Source organism: Pongo abelii, chromosome 15, assembly GCF_028885655.2.
Source record: "Pongo abelii isolate AG06213 chromosome 15, NHGRI_mPonAbe1-v2.0_pri, whole genome shotgun sequence".
In the NCBI taxonomy this organism is placed as follows: domain Eukaryota; kingdom Metazoa; phylum Chordata; class Mammalia; order Primates; family Hominidae; genus Pongo; species Pongo abelii.
In genome coordinates this window covers 81,343,320-81,356,665 of record NC_072000.2, presented here as the reverse complement: position 1 = coordinate 81,356,665, position 13,346 = coordinate 81,343,320, and the positions used below count along the sequence as shown (strand labels likewise).

The window sequence follows — 13,346 nt, the reverse complement described above, 5'->3', positions numbered from 1 at the left end:
GCAAAAACAACTCCCTATACATGCATGCTACTTTTAGGCTTAAAAAACACTTTTACGGGCAAATAAAATCATATATAATAAAGAGCTTATAATATGTGTTGCTATTAGTGTTATTTCACTTGAGCCTCACAATGTCATCTTCAGTTGCTGTCTCACTTTACAGGGGAGGAAACTGAGGCTCAGATAAGTTACATTCAATCATTTAAAAATATTTATCAAATGCCATTGTAAATCAGGCATTGTGCAAGGACTGGGGATATAGAATGAACAGAATAGGCATCTGTCGCTTCCTTCTTGTAGCTTATGATCTAGAGAGACAGTCATTAATCAAGTAATCACTCAACTAGCGACCATTTTGATAAGAGCTATAAATGGGACGGGCTAACAGTCTGGGGGACTGAGGAAGTGCACCGTAGCTGGGATCTGGAGGATCGGGAATTAGTAGGAGTTAGGCGAAAGGCATGTTCCAGGCAGTGTGAAAGCCCTAAGGGAGCAAGGGGCTTGGCATAAGCAAAGAACTGAAAGGCCAGGGAGGCCAGAGCACGGTGTAGAAGGGTACAATGCCATGCACTGATGCCAGACTAGTAGTCAGGGAATAGACAGGCAACACCTTGGAATCCATGTTGGAAGGATTTTAGATATTAACTTAAAAGCAATGGGAAGCCATGGAAGAATTTTAACCAGAAGTGTAACATGATCAGATGTGCATTTTATTTATCTTATTTTTTGAGACAGTGTCTCACTCTATCGCCCAGGCTGCAGTGCAGTGGCGTGATCATGGCTCGCTGCAGCCTCGACTGCCCAGATGGAAGCGATCCTCCCCTCAGCCTATGGAGTAGCTGGGACAACAGGCATGTAGCACCACACCTGGCTAATTTTTTTATTTTTTGTAGAGACAGGATCTCACTTTGTTGCCTCAGCTGGTCTTGAACTCTTAGGCTCAAGCAATCCTTCCACCACGGGCTTGGCTCTGAGCCTTGGCTTGGCATCCCAAAGTGCTGAGATTATAAGTGTACACCAGCTTTGCATTTTAAAAGCATTCTGGATGCTGAACTGAGGCCAAAGTGGAGAAAGGCAAGAGTGGCATTGAGATCATTTAGTTGCTACCATGAGAGTCCAGGTGAATTAAGGTGGTGGCAGTGGAGATGGGGAGAAGAAAAACATGGAGGCCCACCTGATCGGACTGGGTAGGAGGAAGATGGTGGTACCACTTTCTCAGCTAGGGAGCCCAAGAAGTGCACAGAAGGGAGTTGGGTGGGTGGGGCAGGGTGGCATGGTCATGTAGATTTGGTCATGTAGAGACTGAAGTTACTGTGAGTCATCTAAGTGGAGATCCTGGGTAGGCAGTCACATGTAAGACTGAAGCCCAGGAGAGAGGCCGATATTTGCTCCAGTGATAAACAGCTAGTCCACAGCAGATCCAGACCTAGATCAACAGTGCCAAGAATATGACCAATCGGCCCTTCCAATTGCTGGCTGAGGATAAGAACATTCCAGATATTTTAACATGGCCATTTGAGTCACCAAGGAATGGCAACTGTAAGGCCAGCATGATAAGAACACAAGGAATACCGCTGGGATAAGGAAAACAGGCCAACAGGGAACATGACAATAATGAAACTGGGAAGATGCAAGCAAAGCCTTGTGATGTTTTAATTCACGATGCACTCCTGACTCTATCCTGTTGTTCTCTGCGTGAAGAAAAACACAAGCCCCCTGTCAAATACCACTGTATCTGGAATACCCTGGAGTGCCAAGTCTCGACATTCCTGCTAATAAGATCTAGTGAAGAACATTAACTACCCTAGAAGCAGTTCAAAATAAAATTAAATAGAAGACAAGGATGCTTATAAGCAACCCTCTTGCTCATACTTTTGCATACTGTGGGAGCAGACTAAAGGGAACACAAACTGGACTGAATGAGAATGAATTTTAAACACAATTCCAAGTAAAAATCATTTTGCCCCGTATCTAACTCATTTAAGGGGACTGGTTTCCTCATTCAACTGACATCAAATCAAGCACTCTTCCACAGGTCACACGTTTAATCCTATGTGCATAAAAGATAAACAGTGGCACTGTCACATCTTGCAGAGAACTATGCAAGAGCAATGTCTATCTGACAGCTATGAAATTTGACAGCATGGACGGCCCAGCTTAAAAAGTAGACTAAAGTGTAAAACTATATCTCTAATTAAATCAGGATCCTTTTGTATGAAATTCAACAAATGTGCATAGTATAATTTTCCTAAAATAATACTGTCCAAAAGTGAATAGAAGCCTTCTCCAAAATGGAAGTAGATGAGGCTTGTGGATGGGCATTCAAACTAATTCATGTCCGACCAGGCTGTTGATTTAGATTAGGACGGTGCTCATGTTAGTTGCAACTAATTAAGAACCTTACTTAGGTTCTTGAAGTTTCACATTATCTTACTAAACATGGATTATTTTACAGGTACTTTAGATAATGCATCCCAATTTAGTCTTCTACAATCCTTGTGGCAAAACAATGAAAAAGGTCTTGCTATTATTATTAAAGTGTAGTCAATGGAGCTACAGAAAATACACAGGAATTTATTCTGGCTTATTGAGAATTTGTAGGATAAGAGATAATTGATCATGGAGTCAAAATACTGAAACACTGACAATCGGTTTTTGAGGCTCAGAAAACAATACTCCCAAGTATGGCACTTTAGCATAATGAGTACTTTGTTGTTGCTTTTTGTTTTTTTCTGAGACTGTGTCTTGCTCTGTCGCCCAGGCTGGAGTGCAAGGCCACAAACACGGCTCACTGCAGCCTCGACTTCCTGGCCATAAAGAAATTATCTGACCTGTCTTGTCCGACAGCAGATCATAAAACCCTCATTCCAGAATGGGTCCTGCCCTATAACAGAGAGGAAGGAATGCTACGCAGAGGTCAAGAATAATTCTGGACAGACAGACCTTGCTGGGTTTCCCACCTCCATCCATTACTATTAGATCATACTCTTTTTTTGTTTTGTTTTTTATTTATAGACGGATCACACGCTGTTGCTCAGGCTAGAGTGCAGCGGCACGATCACGCCTAACTGCAGACTCGACCTCCTGGGCTAAAGTGATCCTCCTGCCCTAGCCTCCTGAGTAGCTGGGACTCCAGGCGCATACCACCACACCCAGATAATTTTTAAATTTTTTGTAGAGACTGGGTCTTGCTATGTTGCCCAAGCTGGTCTCGACCTCCTGGGCTCAAGCAATCCTCCCACCTCAGCCTCCCAAAGTGCTGGGATTACAGGCATGAGCCACCATACCCAGCCAGATCATACCCTTTTTGTCCAATCATATTTCTACACAGCCGTCCATTCTTCATCAAACCTAACCATAAAAATAGACAGTTTTCTCTGAGTTTGGGAGGCTTCAATTCTGAAGACTCCTGTGTCATAAAAAACACTTTGATTAAATAAAACGGTTATGTTTTTCTATTGTTAACCTGTCTTTTGTTATGGGAGGGTCAACTGTGACCCTTATGATAGATGAGGAAAGGTATCACAGAGGTAAGTTAAAAAGAGAACAGATGCTAAATTTAGATCCTGGGGAGTTGGTGGCAGTTGAAAATAAAGAATGCAAAATCGACTTTAGGATGGCAAATTGACTATTTTTCATATGAAAATGATTAAAAATATGAAAGCCTCTATCTTCAGTAAAGTTCTCTTCAGCAGCAAAAAGCCTTAGCACTGAGCCAGGGAGGCTCACATGGGATGTGGAACAAAGGGCTACATCCCTCCCCAAACTTTACTCTTTCAGAGGAGCAGCAGCACTGCCCTCCTGGGAGTGGCTGAGGGACCCACTCACACATAGCACCACATAAAGCCCTCAACAGGAGAGAAGCAGAGAGTGATGGCATTTACTACTGGTGCTCTCAACCCCAAAATTTGCAAGGCAAAGTCTGAAAACCTCAGGAAGTTGCTTGATTTTTTTCCTCTTAGATATTAGTTTACAATAAAGTTAGATGCTCACACTGACTAGGAGTTGAAAATGGGTTACTAAGCTCTTACCCACTGTGTTCTTTCTGCTTCCTGGCACAGACTGGAAATCACTCATGCTGCTTTACAAATGCATATACCTTACTCTGCATTAAAAGGGCTAATTTAGGCTCCAAAACTGTCAGAATTTACCCTAATTGGGCCTCTTATGCATGTATATGTAACACATTGTCCAAAAGTTTCCCAGAGAGGATAGTACACACTAAAACTCATAACGGAAAGTGAATCAGGCCGGGTGTGGTGGCTCACACCTATAATCCCAGCACTTCGGGAGGCGGAGGCGGATGGATCACCTGAGGTCAGGAGTTCGAGACCAGCCTGGCCAACATGGTGAAACCCTGTCTCTACTAAAAATACAAAAATTAGCCGGGTGTGGTGGCACACATCCGTAATCCTAGCTACTTGGGAGGGTGAGGCAGGAGAATCCCTTGAACCTAGGAGGTGGAGTTGCAGTGAGCCGAGATGTTGTCACTGCACTCCAGCCTGGGTGAAGAGTGAGACTCCATCAAAAAAAAAAAAAAAAAAAAGAAGAGAAAAGAGAGAATCAGAGCCAGGCAAGGTGGTTCACGTCTATAATCCCAGCAGCACTTTGAGGCACAGGCAGGCAGATCACCTGAGGTCAGGAGTTGGAGACCAGCCTGGCCAATACGGTGAAACCCTGTCTCTACTAAAAATACAAAAATTAGCTGGGCTTGCGGGTGTGTGCCTGTAATCCCAGCTTCTCAGGAGGCTGAGGCACGAGAATAGCTTGAACCTGGGAGGCAGAGATTGTAGTAAGCTGAGATTGTGCCTCTGCACTCCAGCCTGGGTGACAAGAGTGAGACTCCGTCTCAAAAAAAAAAAAAAAAAAAGAAATAAAGAAAGTGAATCAATAAATATATAAGTTTATATAAGGGGACAAAATTCAAAATCCTAGCAAGTGCTCCAAAGCATTTAGCTCTTACTACTCTTTTTGCACTTCTGACATTAGTCTAATTATTTGTCTCCTCAACCTCGAGTTGTTTTTATCATCTTTGCAACCTCAGCCCCCAACAATTAACATGAGGCATTCAATAGAGGAATAAATTCCAACAAATCTCTGACCTGCTGAGTCTCTGACAGCTCTAGTAGCTTAGCAGTCACAGAAATACCTGAACAGCTTGAAGGTCAAGATTCTGCATTTCCAAACACCATGGTCACCTTAAGATCTAACCTCCACGTCTGGTCCCCTGCAGGAAACAGATATTTGATCTACCCCTTATTCTAAGTTGAAACCTCAGGGACAAATCCACCATCCAAATTAAAGGTTGGTCTAATCCACAAACAATCTTTGTGAAGATTTGTCCTTATGATTAAAAAGGAGATCCAAGGGTTACAAGAAAAGGATCTGAAATGCTGCTTTCAGATCTCTCCTTTTATAGACACTTGGCAACATTCCTGGAAGCTCAAGTTCCCTTTAAAATGTGTCACGTGTATAACATGTGTGCCTGGACAGAAGTGTGAGGTAAAAGCCCAACCAGAGGCTTAAATACAATAAAGTGATAAGGTCACAGAAAGAAAACCTTGAGTAATCCCCGTTAGAATTATAAATACATTACTAGGTTTTCTCCGAAGTCATTTTCTTTTGGCCTGCATATTCAGGGATACCATTCTGGGAGAATGTCTGGGTATTTTAACAGTGGAAAAACCCTGTCTACCTAAATGTCTAATATTCATCTTCCCTTCCACATTCATTCCATTTCTCCAACTTGGCTGAAAATTCGTGTCAAAGATCCTGAACCCCAATTCCATACAATTTCCTATGTTTTAGACCAGTTTGGCTCTATTTTCACCTTTCAAAGGGGAGATGAGCTTAGAGAACTTTCTCCGATCCCCTGCTGCAATTAGTTCACAGTAACAGTGCCCACCTACCCATTCGCACCAGCCCACATTGCATCTGTGCCAGGCAGCATGTGCACCCTCCAGGCATCCACCAGCCTGCCAGCTCAGCAGGGCAAAACTGGGCAGACCCTAGTACTGTGCTGTGACTGGCATACCACCAGCCTTCCAGGGCAAACGCCCAGGCAATGCATACTGCCAGGACTTGAGCAATAACAGGGAGCCTAGCTCCAGCCTGTGACCTGGGCCGGGATCAGAGCTCCCCCGAACCCACGCACTAACCACTTAACTCCTTACTTGGCACTGCCCACCTTCTCCCCCGAAACACCACCCCCGACACCAAGCCTGGCAAGCTGGCCACTCAGGGGAAACAACCAGCAACGTGGGTGACGGCAGGTCTCTGGGAAAGGCAGCACACCTGTGCCCTGGAGCCAGAACAGGGTACCACCCCCGATCTCAAACCGGAAGCCCAGGACCCTCGCCCAGTTACTAGTTCTGGCGCCCACTCACCTGCCCATTGCCTGGCCCTCAGCTCCCAGCCGGGCTGGACTCCAAGCTCTCTCCCCGCCCAGCCGGCTGGCGGTTGCGCCCAGGGCTAGACCAGGGCCCACCTGCCCCTCACACAAGCCTCCTCCCCACACGCAGCCCCCTCCTCACCCGCGATTCCCTCTCCCACGCCCCTCACAGCAAACCAAAGCCCTGCTCCCACCATTTGGCCCTCCGTCCCCCGAAAGTCCCAGTTTGCCCCTCTTGCCTACTCGCTCCTCTTCCTCTTTCCCCTACTTCCACCTCCTTTCCCCACGCTCCTCGCCCAATCCCTCTCCCGCCGCCATCCCTGCTCCCCTCCTCCCGGACCGAGCTCTCCCTTTCTCACCTAGGGCAGGGGTCGCAGCTCCACGACCGGCCCCGTGGGTCAGGTGGCGCATGCGCGAGCACGGCCCCGCGGCACCATGACAACCTCGTCGTCGCTGGGTGTCTCGCTATCCCCACAGCCTCCCGCCCATTTCTCCTCCCCACGCCTCCGCGACGGCTTTCGCCAGCCACGTGACCCGGCTCGGATGACCCGGCACCATGGAGCCGCACGCTGTTCTCCTAGAAGGGCCCTTGGAGACGGGCCCTTTCCCCGCCCCCGCCGGAAGACCAGGCCGGCGCGGGGCGGGGCCGGCGCTCAGAGGCCTACGCTCTCTCCGCAGCCGGCGGGCGTCTCTATGGTTGGTTCCTCAGGCTCCGCCGCCATTTTGTACGGGGGCCTTGAGCAGTGAGCGGCTTGGGCACTGTTTCGAGGCGGGGTTCCGAGGAGCCGGGGGTGGGGTCGGCTTGGAGTCGATACAGCGAGAGGAGCGACTCTCGCACTGTCGTGGTGCGTGCTGCCGTGCCGCCGTGCCGCCGTGCCGCCGTGCCGCCCTGCCGCCGTTGGGGATGGGGGCCGGGGCGAGTCGTGTCCGGCCTGTGCGCGAGCCGGGAGCGACAGTGCCCGGTGTGGGAGAGCGGGCGCGCGGGCGGCCTCGGCCTGGAGTCGCCGTGACAGAGGCGCCAGACCTCCCCGCGTGCTCCTCGCATTTTCCCTACGCCTGTCGCCCTGTTTGTTTTTTGTTCCCGTCCACCCTCGAGACCGTGCCTCACGAGGTCGAGGCGCGATGAGTTATTTTAAGTAGATGATTTCATGACCTTTGATGTTTGACTGACTTTGTCATGTGCTATGGGTCTTATATGGATGCTGTTTCTTGGTGAAGGTTCACGGTGAACACACGTGTGTAACAGCTAAAGAAAAAAAGGGCTTGGGATCAGTTGACGTTCTGTTGCCTTGAATCAGTGAAGGTTACTTAGAAAAAGAATTATTTCGCTAGTGAAAAAGAGGACATGGGCGAGTTTAAAGAGTGTTGACGGGTCGAGGCAGATTCAAGAGCTGAGCTGTCCAATAAGGTGGTCACAAACCACTGGATAAGTTTCTCAGTTGTACTAGCCACATTTCAAGAGCTCAGTGACCTTTTTATTGGACAGTGCAGATTATAGCCCATTCCCAGCATCGCAGAAAGTTATGTTGGACAGTGCTGATTTAGATAGTGGGGAATTGTTTTGTACTGGTCATCCAGGCCTTTGTAAGTGCTGCTAGGTCGTGGTTAATCACGTTAGTCCTCTAGACACAGATAATTCTAATGTATTACTGGGTATGGGTGTACTTGTTAGCAGTCAGCTTTACCAACAAGTAATATGCCTACAGCATGTAAGGCTTTTGTTTTGGGGACAGAGTGAAAGCAATAGTTAACAATTACCAAGTAATTAGGAGCCTGGCCGCTTTATATGCATCCTCTTATGATGCCTTACAAGTTTATGACGCAGGTGGTATTTTTTTCCAGTTGTGTGGCGTTTTTGCCCATTAGGACTCAACTAAAAACCCATGGCTTTGGCCGGGCACAGTGGCTGACGCCTGTAATCCCAGCACTTTGGGAGGCCGAGGCGGGCGGATCACCTGAGATCAGGAGTTCAAGATCAGCCTGGGCAACACGGTGAAACCCCGTCTCTACTAAAAATACAAAATTAGCCAGGCGTGGTGGCACGTGCCTGTAATCCTTGGGAGGCTGAGGCAGGATAATCGCTTGAACCCGGGAGGTGGAGGATGCGGAGAGCCGAGATCGTGCCATTGCACTCCAGCCTGGGCAACAAGAGTAAATCTCCGTCTCACCAAAAAACAAACAAAAACAAAACCGTGGCTTTTATCCATGAAGCTATTAATATATTGCCTTATTTTGAAGTGGAATAAAACAATCTGCCTTCAGATAACTTAAAATCTGATATGGGAAATAAGACGCGCTGTAATAAATAATATGAAAGAGAATGGGATAAGTACCAGAAGGTTGTGAACAAAACCTAATTAATAAAGGGAGAAAAAAAAATTTTTTTTTTTTGGTTGTTGGAGTAGGAAGAGACCAGTAGGTAAATCTTTTAAGGATAGCTAAAAGTTGGATTTGCAATAATGGAAGTGGGTGAGAGTATGACGCACACAAAGCAAAAAAAGAATCAGTGAAATAAGCAAAAGCATGAGGGGTGGTCCTATCTTAGTTTTCTGAAGGGGCAAATAAACTATGAGAGGAATGAATTAATGGCATTTGCAGCAACCTGGATGAGATTGGAGACTTATATTCTAAGTGAAGTAACTAAGGAATAGAAACCCAAACATCGTATGCTCTCACTTATAAGTGGGAGTTAAGCTATGAGGATGTAAAGGCATAAGGATGATACAGCGGACTTTGGGGACTCAGGGGGAAAGGGTGAGAAGGGGGTGAGGGATAAAAGACTACAAATTGGGTGCAGTGTATACTGCTCAGGTGATGGGTTCACCAAAATCTCACAGATCACCACTTAAGAACTTATTTATATAACCAAAATGCCACCCGTTCCCCAAAAACCCGTGGAAATAAAAAATTTAAAAACAGTATGGATACTAGGCTTAATATACCTGGGTAACGAAATCATCTGTACAAACAGACTGCCATGACACAAGTTTACCTATGTAACGAACCTGCACACGTATCCCTGAACTTAAATAAAAAACAAAACAAAAATAAAATTCAAAAAAAAAAAGAATAAAACAGTCTGCCTTCAAACAACTTACAATCTGATATTAGAAGTAAGACATGATGTAATAAGCAATATGAAAGAGAATGAGATAAGTACCAAAAGATTCTGAACAAAACAATAACATTAAGGGAGAAAAAAAAAAAAACTTTCTTTTTCGGTTGTTGGAGTAGAAAGAGACCAGCAGCTGGTAAAGCTTTAAAGACAGCTAAAAGTTGGGTTTGCAATAATGGAAGCGGGTGAGGGTATAATGCATACCAAGCAAAAAAGAATCAGTGAAATATGGGAAAGCACGAGGCCCTCTTAGTCCTCCGAAGGGGCAAATAAACCAAACTTCCTTGACTTTACCTACATCTTGAGCAGACAGCCATGCTGTACCAATAACTTGAGCTTCAGACAAGTATTGTAATGGAACCAAATGAATCAGACAAATGATAGGCATAATTTTTTATGATTATTTTATGCTATGATTCTATATAATTAGATATACAGAATAAGCAATTCATGAAGATTGATAGTGAATATTTTTATGTAGCTAAACCACCGTAAACGTTTTTCTTCCTTTCCTATTAATTTACCAAGGTTTGTAAATCAGCATCTATTGATAGTTTACTGGTGCCACGAATTCTTTAACCTTCACTCACTTTACTCTCTTTACTCTTGGTTGGGGTAAGGACCCTGTGATGGATGGGGTAAGGACCCTATGATGGGTAGTGGGTTCTGAAGCACCTATTCTTCTTGCTGTAGGGTCCTTTCCAATTCAAGTTCTCCCCAGTACCATTGTGGTCTAGGTTTGGTTTGCTACCACCACAACCAGCAGGGGGAGACATGCGCCCTTAAATCCTACATTTAGGGACTTGCGAATGTTTCTTTTTTTTTTTCCATCTACTTGTTGAAATTGTAACCTGCCTATCTGTGTGAGGATTTGAGTTTTTAATCCTGCATAGGATACCATGAAGAGTCAACCATGGGCCGAGTTTTATTTGAAGATATTTTAAGTACAATTTAAAATATTTATAAACAATTGTTTAATAATTGTTGAATTTAAAATTAAAGTCATTTTAAAATATTTAAAAGTGGGCTAGGCACAGTGGCTCACACCTGTAATCCCAGCACTTTGGGAGGCCGAGGTGGGCAGATCACTAGGTCAGGAGTTCAAGACCAGCCTGGCCAACATGGTGAAATCCCGTCTCTACTGAAAATACAAAAATTAGCTGGGCATGGTGGCATGCGCCTTTTATCCCAGCCACTCAGGGGGCTGAGGCAGGAGAATTGCTTGAACCCAGGAGGCGGAGGCTGCAGTGAGCTGAGATTGTGCCACTGCACTCCAGCCTGGGTGACAGAGCGAGACTCCGTCTCAAAAAAAAAAAAAATTTTAAAGTAATTAAAATAGTGTAATAGGAGACGGTGAAAGTCAATGATCTAGTTTCAAATCCCAGCTCCTATCAATATCATTTTACAAAAGAAGGGGCCTTTTGATATCTTTTCTGTATACACAGGAGGGAAGATAGGACATAACCTCACAATTTAAAAATAGAATAATTTCGGGTGTATGAAAAACTTAAAGCTTTAGTCTTATTTTTCCAGTTTGGCTGAAGACTGGTGAAAACATCACCACAAGGACTGGCAGCAGTTCTTGGGCTGGTGTTTGAGAACCATTGATTTCATTTTCCTGAACCTCAGTTTGGCTGTCTATAAAATAGTTATCCTCTGGTTTGAATCTAGCATCTAGCATTATTGGTGCTGATCACTTCATAAGTTTTTAAAGAGGACTTGATGGAGTGGTAAGTGTGTCTCATGGGTCAGTGAGAGAAGAGAGGGGCTCCAGCCTGTGTGGGCAGGGGGATCTACAGGTGCCAGATGGCAGAGGCAGAGGCCAGTGATAGTGGGATGTATGACCTTTTTTCCCTTAGCAGTCAGGTGACAAGGCCCTCACCAGCCAGATTGGTTCTTGGCTCATATTTTAGGGGAGTATTTGGCAGAGCAGGTACACTAAAAGGATAATATTCAGGTTATGGTCAGGCTGTTCATATACAGGTGAAGGTTTTGATTTTAGAGGCAGTGTAAACCCCTCCCACATAGCCCTCTGTCTTCTTGCTGATACTTGAAATTCCTTTAAGGAATTGCTTGACACCAAGATACTCTGGAACCCAAGACAAATTATTCCATAACAACACGTAGTGCTTATTATTTGCCAGATGCTGTCCTAAGTGATTTGCCTACATTTATTCATTTAATCCTCCCACTGTCTATGAGATGGGTGTAGTATCATTATTTTCTTTTTACAGAGTAGGAGGCTCAGATACGGAGGCCCACGTCACTTGCCAAGGTCACCAGTGGTAAGTGGTAGAGCCAGGATTTGAATTCCAGAGTCCTTGCCACTTTGCTTGACAGCCTCCATGTTAAAGTGGAAATGGGTAATATCTCAGCCTTTCCTGCTATGCTAAGGAGGAGGCCAGTGGGGAGCTAGAAGCACTATGAGGAATACAATCTTAAGCCCTTCAGCCAACTGGAATGACCCCCTCTTGGCCAAGCAGTCCCCAGAGAAACCCTGAAAACTGAATGTCTGGCTGTGATGGGGAGAGAGGTCAGACATGCCTTAGTATGCCCCTTCCTTATTAATCTTTAACCAGAATTATTTCCTAAAGAGTAAGCAGAAACCAGCTTTAGAAAACAAGAAATGGACAACCCATTCCTTTATCCCCATTAGCCAGTCACCTGAGGTAGTGACTGCACTCCCCCACCCTCTTTACAGTTTCAAAGTGACAGCTTGCCAGTTTCACAAAGCATCCCTTCCTAAAAACTGACCACCATTGCTGGACTAGTTTTGGCTGACTCATGGAGGATATGCAGTGAGGATTTTTGTGTCCTCTGCTTCACCTTTTGATGTCAGAGTAAAACCGCCTTTGCAAAGATTATGACAGAGAAGTCTAGCATGGCTGACTCCATCTTGCTTTTGCCTCATAGGCTGGCTGTCCTCACTCATTCCTGGGTGTAGGCCAAGCTAACCATGGGAGGCATTTAGTTTATAATTTAACTTTGAAGCAAGAATGATAATAGGCCCTCCATGAAACTAACCCCCTCTTTGCTAGAAGGGGGTTACCGAAACCACTTTTGTAAAAGTAATGAAAAGGGACTGAAACCACTTTGGTAAAAGTAATGAAAGGCCACAAGATTGGGATTATGGGATGGACCTGAATTCTGCTAAAATGTAGGTATAATTAAATGATAACCAGCCATGGCCGGGTGCGGTGACTCATGCCTGTAATCCCAGCACTTTGGGAGGCCAAGGTGGGCAGATCACCTGAGGTCGGGAGTTTGAGACCAGCCTGACCAAATGGAGAAACCCTGTCTCTAATAAAAATACAAAAATTAGCCGGGCATGGTGGCACATGCCTGTGATCCCAGCTACTCAGGAGGCTGAGGCAGGAAAATCACTTGAACACAGGAGGTAGAGGTTGCAGTGAGCTGAGATTGCGCCATTGCACCCCAGCCTGGGCAACAAGAGCGAAACTCCGTTTCAAAAAGAAAATAAAAATAAAAATGATAACCAGCCATTGTTTCAGAAGTCACAGAATTTGTAACTTCCCCAAATGCTCCTATAGGTAATCATTATTTTAGAACCTAAGATTGGTCTTTTGAGATGTTTTTCAGACTTTTGCATTCTGGCAACTCATTGACTTCAATCGGATCTGTGGCTCAGGAATCAACCAGTCCTGTGGGCCCCCTACCCAGAACTGGGCACACAAGGACTAATTTTCCACACCCCTATGATTTCTGCCCCAACCAGTCAGCAGCACCCATTCCCTAGCCCCCTGCCCACCAAATTATCCATAATATTGTTGCCTCTCAGTTCTCAGGAAAACTGATTTGAGTAATAAACTCCCATCTTCT

The 13,346-nt window shown here is 45.4% G+C and overlaps 1 protein-coding gene across 3 annotated transcripts in view; it reads right to left on the bottom strand.

Moving 5' to 3' along the window:
* CIPC (CLOCK interacting pacemaker) overlaps positions 1-13,346 on the bottom strand; it is an 89,173-nt gene that overhangs the window by 12,109 nt on the left and 63,718 nt on the right. Inside the window, 1 exon segment of one of the 3 annotated variants that reach the window (NM_001132680.1) lies at positions 6,751-6,875. The exons of 1 other annotated variant lie outside the window; for it this stretch is intronic. The gene's annotated coding sequence lies outside the window, so the exon portion shown is untranslated. 3 annotated transcript variants of the gene reach the window in all.